The sequence below is a fragment of the Simochromis diagramma genome, unplaced genomic scaffold, assembly GCF_900408965.1.
Source record: "Simochromis diagramma unplaced genomic scaffold, fSimDia1.1 OVJJ01000596.1, whole genome shotgun sequence".
NCBI classification, from domain to species: Eukaryota; Metazoa; Chordata; class Actinopteri; order Cichliformes; family Cichlidae; genus Simochromis; species Simochromis diagramma.
In genome coordinates, this window is record NW_024387245.1 from 3,738,392 (window position 1) to 3,756,196 (window position 17,805).

A 17,805-nucleotide genomic window follows, 5' to 3' on the forward strand; every position below is an offset into this window, starting at 1 on the left:
GTACCTGTTCGAATATGCGTGAATCTGAACCAGATAACAGCAAGTAGCAGTAATACTATTTACTTCCTCAGTTGAAAGCGTTAACGTTAGCCCGATGCTTAACTAGCCAACGTCAGGCTTTCTGATTGAAGGCTAAAAGCGACGTTGTCACCAAGTAAACAGAATATTGATGATATTTTTGTGTATTGCTGCAGCCTTTTCAAGTATTAACCTGGTGTCTTTGGGAACAGCTTAGGGGGAAATGACGGTAATATGACTGAACCATATGGGAAGAAAGAATAGGCACTTTTTTGTGCTAGCGAAGTTTCCTCGCTTTCATTCAAAATCTGTTTATCATTAAACAATTGAAACATAATGGCTTCAAGCTGACATTGAGGCCTGTGGGGCACTATCAGCCACTGAGACAGTAGACAAGTGACTATTTCACACTTTAAGGCTGCCTGTTTATTTAAGGGAGATGAACAGTACATTCTAACTGTACATAATAATATCAATGATGATAGATTAAATAAATGGGTTTTTGAAAGACGCTTGTGCATTTTTAAAGTCTAAAGTGTTGAATTGATCTGAGTATGTCATCTGTTCAAAGCCTCTCCCAGTCAGTGCTGTTCTCTATGCCTGTCTTACTCTACATGATGTTATTAGCACAAACACTTTAAAGGTGATAATTAGGTCTACAACAATAACACAGACTGCAATGTAGTTAAGCGTCTTACAGTTAGTTTTGAATGAATGAACTTAAAAAACAACACAAGCAAAGATCTGTCTCCTCCTGTTTTTTGTGTCACATAAGAAAGAAGCATCAATATCTGATGAGAAGACTTATTAATTTGGCCTTTCACGTGCTCTTACTCAGGTGATGCGAAGTGAAATATGCATCCTTTTTATGGTAATGTGCTGGAAAATGTTGAAAATGGACATTAAACGTGCTTACAAAGTGCTTGAATTTGACCCTGAAAGGTGTATGAAGCCAGAAAAAGTCACACTTGGAGTAAAAACCTCTCATAGCAAGTTAATCATATTCAATTGATTTGATGCTTTCAGCACAAAATTTAGCCACACAGTCAGGACAGCGTCTGCTTTACCTTCATCGGTAAACGTGTTTATGCAGTACATAGTAACAGTGTGGCTGAGTCCTCTGGTTCAAATCAGTTCCAGTACATTTGGAGATGTAAGTCTTAACCTTTCACATGCATCGGGAAGGAAAAACATTTGATCTGCACAGTACTGCCGAAGTGCAGCGATACATTGTGAAGTGCACATTTGCATTTCTCATACAGTACCGAGCAAAAGTCTTGAACCACCCCCTTATTTTTTCGTGTTTTGCCAGGTCAGTCTGTGTTAACGGTGTTATTAACTGCATTCTTCAACTAAAGAAGTGAGAACAAATGATGTGGGCTTTTGTTTTTTTGCAATAGGCTGCAAGTAAATGTGTACAGATACAATTTAAAATTGGTTCTTTGTTAAGTTTTCTGGTCCTTTCCGTGACTTAGGTGTCTGTTTATGTTTGAATGTTTCAGAGATTAGTGTGAAGGGTCTTAACAGACAAAAAGTGGTCAAATACAAGCCCTGGATTAAAAATCAGAAACACTTTAAAAAGCCTGGAGAGCTATTCCTTAATACCACTTTAAAGATTACAGGGAAGTCCGGATCCCTGGAAGCAAATGAGGGATGGCTCAAGACTTTTGCACAGTGCTGTACATGTCATGTTCCCTGTTTTATAGCTCAGCTCAAACTGACACGTTCTCACTAACTGCTTCTCATTTTCTCCACAGTAAACTTTGACCACTTCCAGATACTGCGGGCCATCGGGAAAGGAAGCTTTGGAAAGGTAATGCAGCCTCCATTTTTCACGCGACTTGTATATTGTTTGCCCTTAATTACCCACCACGGTCGTCATCTCTAAAGAATCAGTGCAAGCGAAGCGAAATGTGCTGGGATTACACTTTAGTTCTCGTGTGCTGCTGTTATTTAATAACAGTTATAAATGCAGCTTATGTAATTATTTCTATAAAGTCAGTTAGAGGAGAGCCGATTTCTATTTCATCTCACTCAATCTAGGTGGGAATTTTGACCCCACGTCTCAATTTAATTACACAGCAGCAAAATTCTGCGGCTCTATTTGTCATCGCGCTCAACGGTTGGGCTGAAGGCAGGAGGAGAACTTAGTGTGTGTGTGTGAGATACACAATTGGGGCTGCAGAGATTGGAATAGTTTACCTTCATTTTAAATATCACTGCCCTGTGCACATTGTCGGCTTTAAAATTCAAACTTAAAGAGTTTGTAAGTAAACTGGCTGAGATGAGACAGACGATGCACCGGGTCCTCGTCTGAGTGCTGGCTTTCAGTTGTGCTGTTTCTCTTGCCCAGCCATGCACACACAGACACTGTGCTACACTTACACAGTGAGACAGATGCTCACAGAGACGTCCAGATACATTTTGTCCTTGCTGGAGGTCATCTTGTGTTTTTTGGCCCACTGTGGCCTCACACCGAGCTCCTGCTGTTTTTTGAACACTTTAACAGCTAACAACTTTTAGCTTCCTGTTGAACACACTTAAGTGGGGGAGGTGTTATTATTAGTGGTAAATGATTTGTGTATTTGTTGGATGCACCTCAGAGCAACAGGAAACATGACACGACACGCTCCAGTAACCTGCAGTCTTTACAGTGAGGACACACAAACATTAACCCTCTGCTCCTTACAGAAACTCTCTAAATCCTGTAAGTTTCTTGACTGCCACTTGGAAAGTTGAAACTTCAGCTCCCTCCACAGATTTTCTACAGTACTGATGTCTGGAGGTGGATCAGCTGTGAGAGGGCGCTGCTCTTGTGGCGACCTGCAGCAGGCGTTTACTGGCCTTTTCTTTTTGTTTTTAACTTTGTTTTAACTCTGTTCTTAACCGTGGTTTTAACTTTTTGCCGAGATGGAGATCTTCTACACCTTAGTTTTATTGTTGTTGGCGATATTCACCTGGAGTCATTCACTCTCACTGACAATCACTTATACACGCGAGGAACTACTTGGATTACAGTGGTCCTGTTTGTCTATGTACGACTCTTCTAATGCTCGGACAGATGTGATTCTTGGTGAGGATTTATTTGCCCGGTCAAAGACTAATTTTGGAAAGCCCCGCCGCTTGAGAAAACGCGGAAAGAAAGGCGGCGCACGTCAGCGTGTAAGAAAACTTGGAGGAAGAATCGTGTTTCTCTGCCTTCTATGATTCTGGCCAATGTCCAATCTCTTAGGAACAAAACGGATGAATTACAAGGAAATGTGCTTCATCTACGGGAATACAGGGAGGCTTGTCTGATGGCGCTTGTCTGATGGCGCTTGTCTGATGGCGCTTGTCTGATGGCGCTTACCGAGACGTGGCTGACCGATATGGACAGTGACACTTCACTGCGAATCAGCGGCTTTGGGACCCCTGTCAGATTGGATCGGAACTGTGGAGTAACACGCAAATCTCACGGAGGAGGGGTTTGTTTGTATATCAACCAGGGCTGGTGTAATAACTTTACTGTGCGGGAGCGGTTGTGTCTTCCTGACATCGAGCTCCTTTCAGTATCTGTCAGGCCTTTTTACTTACCGAGGGAGTTCCCTCAAATTTTTGTCACTGTTGTTTACATTCATCCTAAAGCTGATGTTAAAGTTGCTGCCGACGCCATTTTTTAAAGTGGTACACAATCTGCAGACTCTCTCACCGGATGCTCCTAATTTTATTCTTGGTGATTTTAACAATTGTAATCTTAAGAAATCACTGAACAATTTCTTTCAATATGTCACTTGTCCTACAAGGAATAACAAAACGCTGGATTTGTGTTATGGACCAATTAAGGGGGCATATAAGTCTGTGGCCGGACCTGCGCTAGGTTCTTCGGATCACAATGTTATTCACCTCCTCCCTGCTTACAGATCTGTGATTAGGAGGGAGAAGGCCTGTGTGAAGCGGACTAATGTCTGGACAAAAGACAGTTGTGTTGCCCTTCAGGGGTGTTTTGATTGCACTGACTGGTCCTTGTTTCAAGAGAGCACTTCTGATTTGGATGAACTCACTGATGTGGTGTGTAGCTACATCTCTTTTTGCAAAGACTCTGTGGTTCCAGTCAGAGAATTTAAGACTTTCCCTAATAACAAACCGTGGCTCTCTAAAGATATTAAGGATCTGATTCTTAAAAGGAAAATTGCTTTTAACGAGGGAGACGTTCCCACTATGAGAATATTGAGGAAGGAGGTGAGGGCTGCAATAAAGATCGCCAAGATGAGGTATAGAAATAAGACTGAGGCAGAACTCAGCAGTAACAACCTCCAAAGAGCTTGGCTTGGTATGAAAACAATGGCAGGGCTACAGACGAAAGGTAAAAGTAATATTACCTTAGAGGGGTTTACCTCTGACAAACATCTGGCAGACAGTCTTAACAGTTTTTACTTTCGTTTTGAGAACTTTGACTGTTCTAGGCAGACCAGCACACTGAAGGAAAAGACCATCACTCCCCCATCAATTTGTATTGATGAGACAGGGGTAGCTAATCTCTTTAGACACACTAAAAGCAAGAGTCCTGGACCTGACAACATCTGTGGACAGGTACTGAGAACTTGTGCTGATCAGCTGAGTGGGATTTTTCACCATACCTTCTCACTTTCTTTAGAGCTACAGACAGTACCTAAGATTTGGAAACATGCTGTCATTGTTCCTGTTGCTAAGGGCAGTTCTCCTAAGGCACTGAATGATTTTAGGCCCGTGGCTGTGACTTCTTTAGTGATGAAGTCATTTGAGAAGATGGTAAATGGTAAATGGCCTGCATTTGTATAGCGCTTTTCTAGTCCCTAAGGACCCCAAAGCGCTTCACACTACATTCAGTCATTCACCCATTCACACACACATCCACACACTGGCGATGGCAGCTACATTGTAGCTACAGCTGCCCTGGGGCGCACTGACAGAGGCGAGGCTGCCGGACACTGGCGCCACCGGGCCCTCTGACCACCACCAGTAGGCAAACACGGGGTTAGTATCTTGCCCAAGGATATTTGCTATGCAGCCAGGAGGCAGCCTGGGATCGAACCACTGACCTTCTGATTAGTGGCTGACCTGCTCTGAAGATAATTAAGAAGGAGATTTTAATGCATGTTGAACACCATCTTGACAAATCTTGACCAACACCTTCCAGTTCAGGGAGAGGTGTGGAGGATGCTGCTGTCACACTCCTGCATCTCTTGTATGAGCATCTTGAGGCCCCTCACACCCATGCAAGATTATTATTTGCTGACTTTTCATCAGCATTTAATACAATTCAACCCTTCTTACTTGCTGACAGGCTTTACAATCATTTCAATGAGTGTTGCAGCAATTTCACAAACAGACACATCCTGAAGTTTGGTGACGACACAGTAATCGTCAGTCTTCTTGTGGGGGACGAGTCAGGCCATGGACAGGTTGTAGATGATTTTGTGAATTGGTGTGATGAGTCCTTCCTTTCACTTAATGCGTCAAAAACTAAAAACATGATTATTGATTTTAGGAAGTCCTCTTATAGCTCATCACCCACTATCATTAAAACTGCCGATATTGGGATCGTTGAGAGTTATAAATATCTAGGTGTGGTACTTGACCATAAACTGTGTTTTGAATCTCATGCTGATGCCACTACTAAAAAAGTTCAACAAAGACTGTTCTTTTTAAGGAAAATGAGATCTTTTAATGTCTCATCTCAGATGTTGTCTTTGTTATATAGATGTTTTATCGAATCTGTGATGTCTTTTTGTATCGCTGCCTGGTTTGGTAACCTGACGGTGAAGAATAAGAATCGGTTGGGACTTCTGGTAAAAACTGCTAGCAAAATTTCAGGGCGCTGGCAAGATGGATTGTAATTAAAGTATCACTGTAAATAAAGCAGTGTATTCACATCAGTTTGCCTTCCTTTGCGTCTGCACTTGAGTCCACACACACAGCCTGGTCCTCTCAGTCGTAACAAATCTGAGACTGAAGAAGTAACTTGGATGAGTGATGAAACGTTTCTCCCACTGAAAACGCTACGTCCAGATGAACAGAATCAACCTTTTGGAATTTTGTTGGTGAACAACTTTAACAATTTCATTTTCTGTGAAGGAAATCAAAGGACATTAGCAGATACATCTGTCATCTTGTTATGAGGCACAATGTTAATATTTTCATGGAGAATAAGGAAATCTTCATTTTCATGTATCATTCCAACTCCTTGAGTTCATTTGCTGCTCCCATTTCAGCGCCACTACCAAAAAATATCAAAATCAGCCTTTAAATTGACTGTAAATTACAACATTTTCGTGGAGTTTTACCCCCAGTAAAGGACCAGTAAAAACTTTTTGGATGTTTTAGTTCAGGAATTATAGCTAAATTCAAGGTTTTTCTGATGGTAAAATGCATTTCCACCGAGAGCCTCAAAAAGAAAAAAGGAAATATAGAAATAAAACTGCACGATCACTAAATCACATAGAACATCTGGCCAATCACAAGTGGCATCTTAAAGAACGATTTGAAAAGTTAAAATGAACTTTTTCCTTTAATAAAGCCTGAGGAATTAATAATGAGATTCATTAAATTGTGTTTGTACCTGTGGAGCCGTTGGCTAAGCAGCAGAGCAGAAACACAGCGGTGATAATGGAAGAAGAAGGCATCTTCTTCACTCTTCTCATCACGTTCAGGTCCAAACAGTTACTCAGTCCAAATCAGGGATACATGAATATCCATCCCACATAATAGGCCTTCTAATGACGTGAAAAAATACAACAGAACAAAAAAATGAACAAAAAACATGAAACACAAACAAAAACAGCTGCAAACAAAGCAGAAAGCTGGCAAATGTCCAGCCACCTGATGCAATCCAGACTGTCTAGCATATTCTTAAGTTTCCCTTTTGGTTATCAATAAAATATATTCCAACAGGAATATTGCCTCAATTTCTGGCTATGCAGAGTGAGGATGACGTCACCAAACGCAGCAAACAGAAAGTGAAAGTAAAAAAACAAAGAACAATAGACCAGACTGTGGTTAGAGCTGAAAATGTCTCTTGTATTTAATATAATTTATTTATTATTTAAAGTAGAGGAATCTTTCGCTCTCTCTCTCTTTCCGCTGTTATAAGTCAGCCCAGCTCACCCTCTCTCTTTAGCTCCTCTTTATCACAGCAATCATGGATACTGACCGCGTTCGTCTTCGGGGTTCACAGCACACATAACGTTGATAGATTTGCATCGCTTTCTTACACGCGCGTATTAAAAACAATGATTCTGTGATCACAAAGTTTAGACCCACCCAAAGCAGTGTGGATGTGGACGAGGCCCAAGTTGCAGTGAGGCTATCAGACAGCAGATGATTAATAAAGTCCATGTGATCCATAAAAGAATCATAAAGTAAAAAGATGATGATAAACGTGAATCTACATACCAATCAGAAGGTGTCTTCTGAATCAGGGAGGAGGCGGTTTGATCCTGGGAACTGTGATCATGAAACCGATCCGCCCAAAAACAGAAGTAAGTGAATAAAAAGTCACATGATTGGACTTGCGAATAGATGATTGTAGCTAATTCTGCTTATAAAAAATTATAAGACGAATAAGGGGAAGTAGAGTAACAAGGTCTCAATTGTTTAAAGGTTTTAATCAAAAATGAGATTTTTGCTGCTTTTTGTATGATTTTTTTTCTAAGTTCTCACCAGCCTTGTTCCTCTTTTTTCTGCCAATATTGAAAGTTGTGGATTAAAAGCGCATCGTCCATCACTGTACTGTGGGTTTCACTGACTTCACAGCCTACAATCTGCTTGTTGCTGCTGCTGAGGACTTTAAATGTTTTGGGAGTTTGACGTGTCATCAGGGTTTGTTTCAGTCCAGGTAGCAGCAGTCAAGTGTCCAAACTGGCGCAAAATACGCCAAAGCCTCAATTAGTAGTGGTCACGTGACTTGGGTGTCTCCTACCAGTGTTTGATTCCTGCCGGAGAAACTGAATAAAGGGTTTAAAGACTCTAACTTGGCCTGAGTCTGGCAGCCTTGTTGTCAAATCTGATAGATATGTTCGTTAAATTCTCTAAACCAGGGATATCAAACGTAAGGCCCGCGGCTATAATTGGCCAACAAAAGACTCCAATCTGGCCCCACTGCGCTGGATAGGTTTGGAAATTGTGAAGGAGGGAATAAATTTTGGACTTTTAGCTGAATTTTCATACGTTTCACAAATTTTCCATTCATGCTACACTAAAGTAATGAAGTAAGAAATGACAGAAAAGTTTCTGTTTTTCTGTTTGTTTTTTTAATAAAGAAAAGCAAAAAAAGACACTTTCTTATAATTAACACAAATTATATTTTTATAATTACAGGACAGTCTGGGCGTTTAGCTACCAGAATCGCTTTTTCCGTAATTTTACTTTACTTATTATTCATATGTTCATGCCAAGCCAGGAAGAACCCTGCCCATGATACAAAATTCGTTTGCTCTAAACTTTTCACTTTGTCCTTCACTTGAGTCCTCAGTGTGAACCTTGATATGTGGTAATATATTAAGTCTGTTAAGTTTTTTTTTTATCATATGAACAGATTATTTTTTTGTTTTACAATTTTGATTTTATGATCTACATGTGCAAAATCTTCTTTGTGATTTGTTCATCATATGAGTTGTTTGGCCAACCTAAACAACCACCCTGTTGCTGCTTTGCACAGTATCACAGTGGACACGCAGCAATAGGAAGTTGGATCACTGAGGTATAATATGCATAATTTTGTGTCCAAGTGCATCATTTTCACATCAAAAAAATTCTAGAAATGAAAAGCAGGGATTTATTCTGTAAAATATTTTTCGTTTCAATACATTTCAGTGCATTCAAATAATTTACTAATAATTTACAAGACTGTCTGATTTTGTACAGATTTTGGCACTCTTAAAATAAATCAATAAGTAAAAATAAAACTCACAACCATGTGGCTCCTTCAGACAAATCAGTGTAAATTTCATCTTTTTGTAACTGAGTCTGTGTTGACTAATATGGTATTCAAACTGCATGTGTATCAGATTTATATCAGTGTAACTCTGTGTGTACTGTTTGCTCAAAGTCACCGTGATCACACACATCATGGCTCTCTGCAGAAACACCCACATGGATGATGGTGTCAGTGAAAACCTGGTTCTTTCTCCATCAAGCAGATTCTGATTCATTCCTTCAATTTTGTTTAAATTGTAAAGTGTTTTTTTTTTACTTTTACTTTTCTCTTTTTCATCCTCTTCCCCATTTATTTTTATTTATGGTAATTGGTTGGTTATTTCTGATGTTCTGAAACATGAACAGTGACTCTGTCAGTATTTGCAGATGTCCACAAGGTGGCACCATTCTGTACACATGTACATGGTACAAATGCTTCTCCTTATGGTACTATTACGGTAATAATGAATGAAATATCAGTTTATTTTAAGATATGCAGCAGAACCGGCTCTCTGTTTAAAATAAATTAAATCTCTGATCCTATGATTATTACCCAGTAGGCAACCACAGCTTAGATCTGTAATTTTACCCACTTATTATCCATTGATCATGCCAAGCCAGGAAGAACCCTGCCCATGATACAAAACTAGTTTGCTGGGTATCTGAGTCTTAGAACTGAAGACTCCTACCCAGTTCTAAGTGCTTCTCAGTCCTTTGGGTTTTAAATTAATTATAACATATTATAGGCATCCTGCACAGATCACGTGACTTCATCATTAAGGCCAGACGGTGATGATAATGTTATTTTCTGTTGTCTCTCTTCAGATCACAGTGTGCCCAGGTGCCAGGTTGTGGGACGCTGCTGTTTTCTGCCTCTTTGTTGGTGTTGACAGCTGGCTGCTGCTGGTAGCGATGCTCATAATAACGAGGCTTTTCCTGTTCTTCATCAGTCCACTGCAAATAAAGCTCCCTCAAATCTGTTAAAATAAGGACAGATGAAAGATCAGACCTGGAGAATCACCGGTCATCTCCTAATGTTTTCAGACAGGATTGTGTCAGCTACACAAGGATAAATAGAAAGAATGAGATCTCCTTTGTAGTCAATATACTGTAGACAGCTCAATGGTAAACTGACACATTCTTATATAGTGCTTTAAACAGCACAGAAAAAGCACTTTTTTCTATTTCTAAGTGCTTTCTATCTAACATTCACACTGAGGTGAATGCATCGGGAGCAACTGGAGCTTCCCCAAGGATACTGTGCAGACTGGAAGAGTCCCCTTCTCTTAATGTAATGTTTAATTAGTTAAACAAATTAAAATATTAAATGAAAATACTTTATTCTGACTCCACTCTTATTTACAGATCAAATACACCCAAGCAAACTTTTTAATGAACTTTAAAAAAAAAAAAAAGTAAATTTAAAAAAAGGTTCAAATGAAGTTAAATGAGATCATTTTAAATGAATACGTGCTGCTTGCATTTGCATTTTTTCTTTAAAGAGCAGATTTAAATTCTATGTCCATAACTTAAGAGATTTTGTTAAGAGATCCTAACACAAAATGCATTTGAATTATCTGCAATTATTCAAAAAAAGTTTTAAATGTGTTTCACGTACCAGAAATATAAGTAATTTAAGCATAACAAGTACAGTGACCCTCGACGGGGTTAGACATTTGCAAGAGAAGCGAGCATTTAGCACATCTTTGGCTACTCTCGTCAGCATCATCTCTTTTTCTGCCAGCTTTTTATCATCCATAAACCATTTGATCATAAAGTTGGTCTCATTCTGTGCACGAAAATATAATTTCTGGATTAGTTGAAAGTTTAGACTTCGAGAATAACATCAAAAATCCAGTAAAAAATAAAAGTCCTGTAATAGAAGGGTTTGAGTGTTCTGTTATCCATAGATTTTGTGTATCTGTGGATGTATGTGTGCACATGTGTGTGAGAATTTTTTTTTCCAGTGCAAGGTTCAGCAAACAATTTCTCAGGGCTTTTTTTTGTTGAAAAAATATAAATATGTATGAGTTTTTATTTGGAGGGAACTTTAGGCAACAAACTCAACATTAAAAAATTAACAAAAATGAGTGAAAACATTAATAACTGCAGAATTAATCTTTTGAAAACATGATCGACTAATCGTGACCCTAACAAGAAAAGAGAATAATTGCTCAAAGCAGCAGTTAATCTTTTCTTACACTCTGGATTATTTTCCAATTTATATAATAAAATAATAAATACATACAAACCCAAATCTTGCTGTTTTAGCAGCATCGTACAGTCAACACAGTTCAACTCATGCTTGGTTTCAGTGGAGAAGTGAAGACCTTTGTCCACAGAGTTTTCAGCAGCTTAATTATGAGTCAGTTATTTGAAGAACTCTCTATATGAAATATCAATAAAACATGAAATATTGTCCTCAGCTGACAAACACAAGTAAAACTGCCATTGTCTTATTGCCTGTACACGTCATCATCACAGTGGGCGTCTGCACACAGTCTGAGAAAAGAAAATGTGATCATGTCAACATTATAAGAGGTAATCTTCATAATACATTAAAAATAATAATAATGCTGTATGGCAAAACTAGACAGTAACTTTAGTACATTAATAAACCAGCAGTTTTCTGTGGGTTAAATGTGTGACTAAAATGGAAACAGACAGAACATTTACTATAAAGTACATTTGTATTACCAGAATGAATGTATGTGTAACCCAACCAGTGCAGGGGCCTCCCTACACCCCGGACTCTGCGTTGTGTTAGTTTGTGTTGGATTGGGGTGCACCGCAGAGAGACCAGTCGGACACAGGCGCTCGATTTGTGGCTCAGACCGTGCCGTTTATTCGGAAGCAGGGGCAAACACCACTCCAACTCTGCTGCTGGCCCTTTTCAAATCACAGCAAACACTGCGTGACCATCAACATTGCAAAATACAACAACACATATACACAGAATACACATTAAGTAACAATAACCGTGCCTTCTACAACATTCCACGGTCTCGGGGATGAGTACAACACAAAACTGATGCAGTTCGCCACTGGCAGTGCTTACCTTTTCAAATCACAGCAAACACTGAACCAAGATGGCGCCCGCGCGAACAAGAAATCTGAGTACGGTGTCCTGCAGAGGACAAATGGTCAAAATTGCTAAATTTTACACCATATATGCAGCTCAACAGCGACACCTTGTGACTTATTCCAGTCACTACCTTACATCCGCCCCTCCTTTAAGTGATGGCGTCCCAGTCATCAAACAAAACAAAATAAAACAGAACAGTCTCACTATGTATACAAGAATAACGGTGGTGGAAGATGTGCAGTGTAATGCGAAAATGTCTATGTGTGCATCCTATGTGTTTCCTGCAGCCCTTCTTGCTTTGGCCCTCTGCCACAGCTTCCATCCCCTTTCTATCTTCTCCTGATCTTCCCCTGGTTCGTTAACTCTCGACCCATAAGTCAGTCTCTTAGGGGGATGCCGACTCCTCGGCAAGTTCCTCCTTGGTTCACTTGGTCTGGGAGGTGAGTGGGTGACCCTGACAGTTTCATTCCCCCTCCAATCTTCACTCTCTTGTCCTGTCCCTGTGTCCCTTTCCTCTGGTCCCTTGGGGGCAAGTGATTCATTTGCTGCTTCAGGTGAAACTCCCTCCACACCTCCTTCCAGGCTATCAGCATCCCCGTCCTCGATCATGTCCGACTCTTCATCCTGTCTGATTACTTCACCAGCCTGCTCTCCACTGTCCTCTACGTCCTCAATCTCTCCTCCATGAACCTCCTCCACGTCAAGCTCCATTTCCTCTCTTGCCTCCTCTCCCACCTGCTCCACGGGAAGAAACATACACTGCGTGAGTAGGTTGCGGTGGACCACTCTCTGTATCACCATTTTCCGATCGCACCACATACACCGGCATGTCTGGCTGTTTCTTCACCACAATGTATGGACGTGACTCCCACTTGTCTCCTAGTTTGCTTCGCCCCTCCACATGACACACTTTAACCAGGACTCTGTCACCCGGGCTGAAGCTTTGACTCTTTGCTTGTCGGTCATAGTATCTTTTCTGGTGACCCTTAGCCTGGCGAGAGGCCTGACCCAGATAGCAAGGAAACATTGAAACAATGTTGAGTCAATATCAGGCTGTGTCATTGAATCAACGTTGAAGTGTGACGTTGACCTGACGTCACTCTTGCACCCTTTTTTAACGTTGAAACAACGTCAGGTTTTGATGTTGAATCAATGTTGAAACCTGACGTTGATTCAACGTTATATTTTCTAATACTGCTGACAGTGTTTCAATGTCAGATTCTGATATTGAAACACTGTTGAGCTATGGTGTTGATTTTCCACCTCTTTCGCATATTTGCTTTTTATTAAAACAACAGTTAAATCATGACTGGAAATCTGCCTTTCTTTATAGGTATTTTAACCAATACTAAACTACTGCATGTTTCCATCAATACTTCAACCACCTAAACACATAATTGTACTTATTCCTTAAATTGGACACCCTTTATAAAAAAAAAAACCCAAATGTCTCACAATGTATCATGTCAATATTATTATCCTAAAATAAGAAAGCATTGCATGTGATGTAACAGAGAAAAAAAATAAACAAAAAAAGGTCAATAGGCATGTTTCGTTTGCTAAATACTTTATTAAAAGACAGTTTCCTAGTTACGTTTATATGATTCACAGAAGTTTGTAATTTTTTGCATGATGTGCGTCCTGCACCACCCAAACGATCTGGGGCGTATCGGAGCCATTTCTGCACTGCTTGTGCAAAGACAAACTCGGACATAGAGTTTGCCCCTAACTGCTGCGTCAGGCTCCAATCAAGGCAAAGCGTCTCACCTATAGACACATTTTAAGAGATGGAATTAGCGTGTCTCATGTCTTAAATGTGTATGCAAGTGCTTGTGTGTTTAATCAACAGGCCGTTGTTATGTATTTAAATCACATCTGACAGCTATTACACTTTATAGTTACAAAGTGTACATAACCTTTATATACTTACCATTGCCTTATTTGCCTCTTGTGATTGAAGAGCTGGCTCTGCATTGTTTAGCTCCTCAATGTTGTGCAAGGGCAAATCCAGAGGCAGTACCCCAGCATCTACCGATTCATTGCAGCCGGTATTGCGGATGGCTCTGACCTCCTCACGGAGTTCGTTAACAGCTCTCGTCAGGTCTGACAGAAAAAGATTTTTTTTTTAAGTATTTAAGAATACAGACAACTTATCAAAAGTTTCCTTGTGTCACACACAGATATGTACAAAGACACTAGACAGTATTTTATTACCTGGTATTTTCACTCGAGGGGCCCGGGGAAACCATTTCTTTGTGGGCTGCTCATCCTCTGAGTCACTATATGTGTACAGGGGATTTGGTCTAAAGAAAAAAAGTTGAAAACGGTCATAAGTAATTACAAATGTGCTTTTGGAATATTTTTTCCTAAAGTTACAGTTTGATTTATAACAACACACACAGGAAACGGAGATGTGCAAGAAGGTACAGTATACAAGGAATTTTTGAAGTGCACAAGTGTACACGGCTTTGCATTTATAAAAAGTTTACAAGCTTCCACTTTTTGGACTATATTATGTGGTGATATTGCAGTATGCAAGCACCACAGATATGTATAAAAGACAAGATCATAAATTCTTAGCAATCAAAGATATGTTTGTGAAATAAAAAAAGTTTTACTTGTGCTTTCTTTTATGACTGGTCTGAGTTTCAGCTTCGGACTGAAGGTCAGACGTATCACAGTGTTCACTTAGATATTTCTGAAGACTGCGTTCTGCTTCGTGAAATGTGTCTGGAAGTACAAACACAATGTATGGCCAGACATAAATTAGGACACGAAAAACTTGTTATTGTTACATTTATACAACACCAATCCAGATGATACCCACCATGGCTTATTAGAAGTCGGACTGGTGCATAGGTGAGCCATGTTGCACCAGGATGAACTCTCCTCTTTACTGCGTCGTGGATCCTGAATGTGTCTCACGGAGGATATGGAGGCCATGACAATTTCTCCCCATTTATCCATGAACTAGGGACTATTTCTGTACCACCAGTGCTGAACTGCACAATGCACCAGTCTTTCATTTTTATCTTTTTTTTTTTGGAGTCCTTTTTTGCCCTGTCTAGGATAAACAGGAAACAGATAATTACAATATATTTCATAGTCACTACAAAACTTGATCTATTGATTGAACTAAATAATAAATAATAGCTTAAAATGTATATAGGCAACAATTACAAGCAAACCCGTATATGTAAGCATTTAAACACTGAAGATAATAAAATTAACAGTATTTTGTCTAAGTCTGCCATTGTAGGAATTCATGGCACCGAGACAAAAACTTGGCGCACAGTGTGGCGTCAAAATAGGCGCACACCTTTGACGCTGCGTTTTCTCCGTCTTCCTCGTCCACACGTAAATGCTAAACGCAGTTTACGTGTGGACAAAAGGTGCAAACGCAAGTTAGGTGAGCGTGCAACGTAAAGTTTGAATTGAGTGCGAATCGAAGCGGGTGCTCACCAATCATTAAAAGTAACAAAGTCATTGAACACATTTATACATTTACCTTTACGTTTATCAATCATATATCACAGATTTACAATTTTTTGTAGTACTATGCTAAAAAGCAACTACAGAGCGAAAGTCTGGGTCAAGCGCCGAGGCGACGGCAAGAACAAAGGAACCCTCGAAGCGTTAAAGCTAGCTTTGTAAGGGAATATAACGGAAAAGTATGAAACGAAAATGTTTTCTTTGTTGATAGACTTTGTTTGCAGTGCAATTTATTTGTTGCCGGATTGTAAGATGAAAGTAGACACAATTTCGGGCTCCCACATTTTATCCGAAACTTTACATTAACAAGTTTGTTGTTTTTTTTTACTGTTATTCAAATGCAACCGTGGAAATAACGAATAGAACAAAAGTCATTCATTCTTACCTTATACTAATCGTGGTGCAGGCCAGTGCAGTGCATGAACTGATGCCTTCTCCGGTCAATTCCGCTGAGAGTAAATCTAATGTCCCGCTCTACTGTACAAGACGATGGTTACCTGGAGGGATGTACCAATGTGATAGGGGTGCTGCGGAATAGTCCAAGTGGTAGCAGCTTTAATTTCCCGCTCAACCATAAATCGATGGTTTTTCAACGTGATTGTTGTCACCTTGTCAACTATAAATAGATCAACAATCAACGATGACAGAACAACAGTGAATCAATGTTATTTCAATGTCAGTGTCAGGTTTCATCAGTATTTCAATGTTGTTTCAACATTGGTTTTGTGTTGACATTTCAATCCTGACGATTCTGATGGTTCAGATGGAAAATCAACATCTGTTCAATGTCTCCTTGCTATCTGGGGATTAGCCTGTGCATAAGCCTGTGACAAGCAGTCATGCAGGGTCTGGACATAATCGCTATATCCCCCCGACCCATTAGTGGTTGACAGCCCAAAGACCAAGTCGACAGGGAGCCGTGGATGCCTGCCAAACATCAGGTAGTATGGTGTGTACCCTGTCGAATCATGGCGGGTGCAGTTGTAGGCGTGTGTCATGGCATCCACATATTCGTGCCACCGGGGTTTCAGGTGAGGTTCTAGCGTCCCCAGCATGTTCATGAGGGTGCGGTTAAACCGTTCAGTTGTCCCGTTGCCCTGTGGGTGATAGGGCGTGGTGTGGGTCTTAGTGATGCCGGTGCATTTACACAGCTCCTTCACCACAGCACTTTCAAAATTGCGCCCTTGGTCTGCATGCAGTTTTGCTGGGAAGCCAAACCAACAGAAAAAGTTTCTATACAGCACCCTAGCCACTGTGCTGGCTTTTTGGTCTTTAGTGGGGTATGCTTGTGCATAGCGTGAGAAATGGTCAGTGACCACGAGGACATTTTCGATACCACCTTTTGATTTCTCAAGAGTCAAAAAAAATCCACACAAACTAGCTCCAAGGGGGCACTGCTGTGGATACTGACCAGGGGGGCCCTGACCCCTGCGGTTGGAGTTTTCCTAAGGCAGCACCTCTCACATTGTTCGCACCAAGCCTTGATTTCCTGGAACATCCGTGGCCAATAAAACCTCTCCCTTATCATGTGCAATGTCCTCTCAAAACCAAGGTGGCCTGAGTCATCGTGAAGAGCAGTCTTCACTGATATACGCAAATCCTCTGGTAGCACCAATTGCTCAACTACTCCCTTTGGCTGTCTTGGACGCAGCGGTACAGGATGCCATCCCTTACCGCTACCCTTCTCCACTCCTTTAAGAGAAGGCGCACGTGCCCTTCAGCACTCATTCGCTCGCTGCGGCTCGGCTTCTGGTTCATACTCTTATAGTGCAAGACGGGGCCAATAACAAGGTCTTTTTTCTGCCCTGCACGGATCTCCTGTTTGGTCATGGTGGGCAGGGATTCCATCCCCACATCCCTGTAAGGCTCAGTGGATGTAGGTGGCCCGAGTTCCAGTTCCTCCCCTGCAGGCGTGCCATGGCCAGTGAGGCTTTGAGTATCCTGGGTAGCCTGTGTCACACCATGCCCCTGTTCGTCGACACCCACCCACTGAGGGCATGTCTGTAGGATGTGCATGACCTCCTGGTTAGACATGCGAGAGAGGGCGTCAGCGTTTGTGTTGCTCTGTCCCCTCCGATACTGGACATCGAAATCGAAAGCAGCCAGCCTAGACACCCACCGCTGGCCTGTGGCATCCAGCTTCGCTGATGACATAACATACTTGAGAGGGTTGTTGTCTGTCTGGACAGAGAATCTACGCCCATAGAGGTGGTCGTAGAATTTGTCGGTGACCGCCCATTTAAGAGCAAGGAACTCGAGTTTGTGTGCAGGATACCTTG

At 40.9% G+C, this 17,805-nt stretch overlaps 2 long non-coding RNA genes across 2 annotated transcripts; one reads left to right on the forward strand and one right to left on the reverse strand.

Moving 5' to 3' along the window:
* The first annotated feature begins 88 nt into the window (after positions 1-88).
* On the forward strand, positions 89-10,364 carry LOC120714584. Its single transcript, XR_005691434.1, has 2 exons — positions 89-1,831; positions 9,775-10,364. It is a non-coding gene; the product is annotated as an uncharacterized LOC120714584 (long non-coding RNA).
* On the reverse strand, positions 5,005-7,651 carry LOC120714583. Its single transcript, XR_005691433.1, has 3 exons — positions 7,429-7,651; positions 7,297-7,339; positions 5,005-6,749 (listed from the first exon to the last, which is right to left on the reverse strand). It is a non-coding gene; the product is annotated as an uncharacterized LOC120714583 (long non-coding RNA).
* Positions 10,365-17,805: the final 7,441 nt, after the last annotated feature.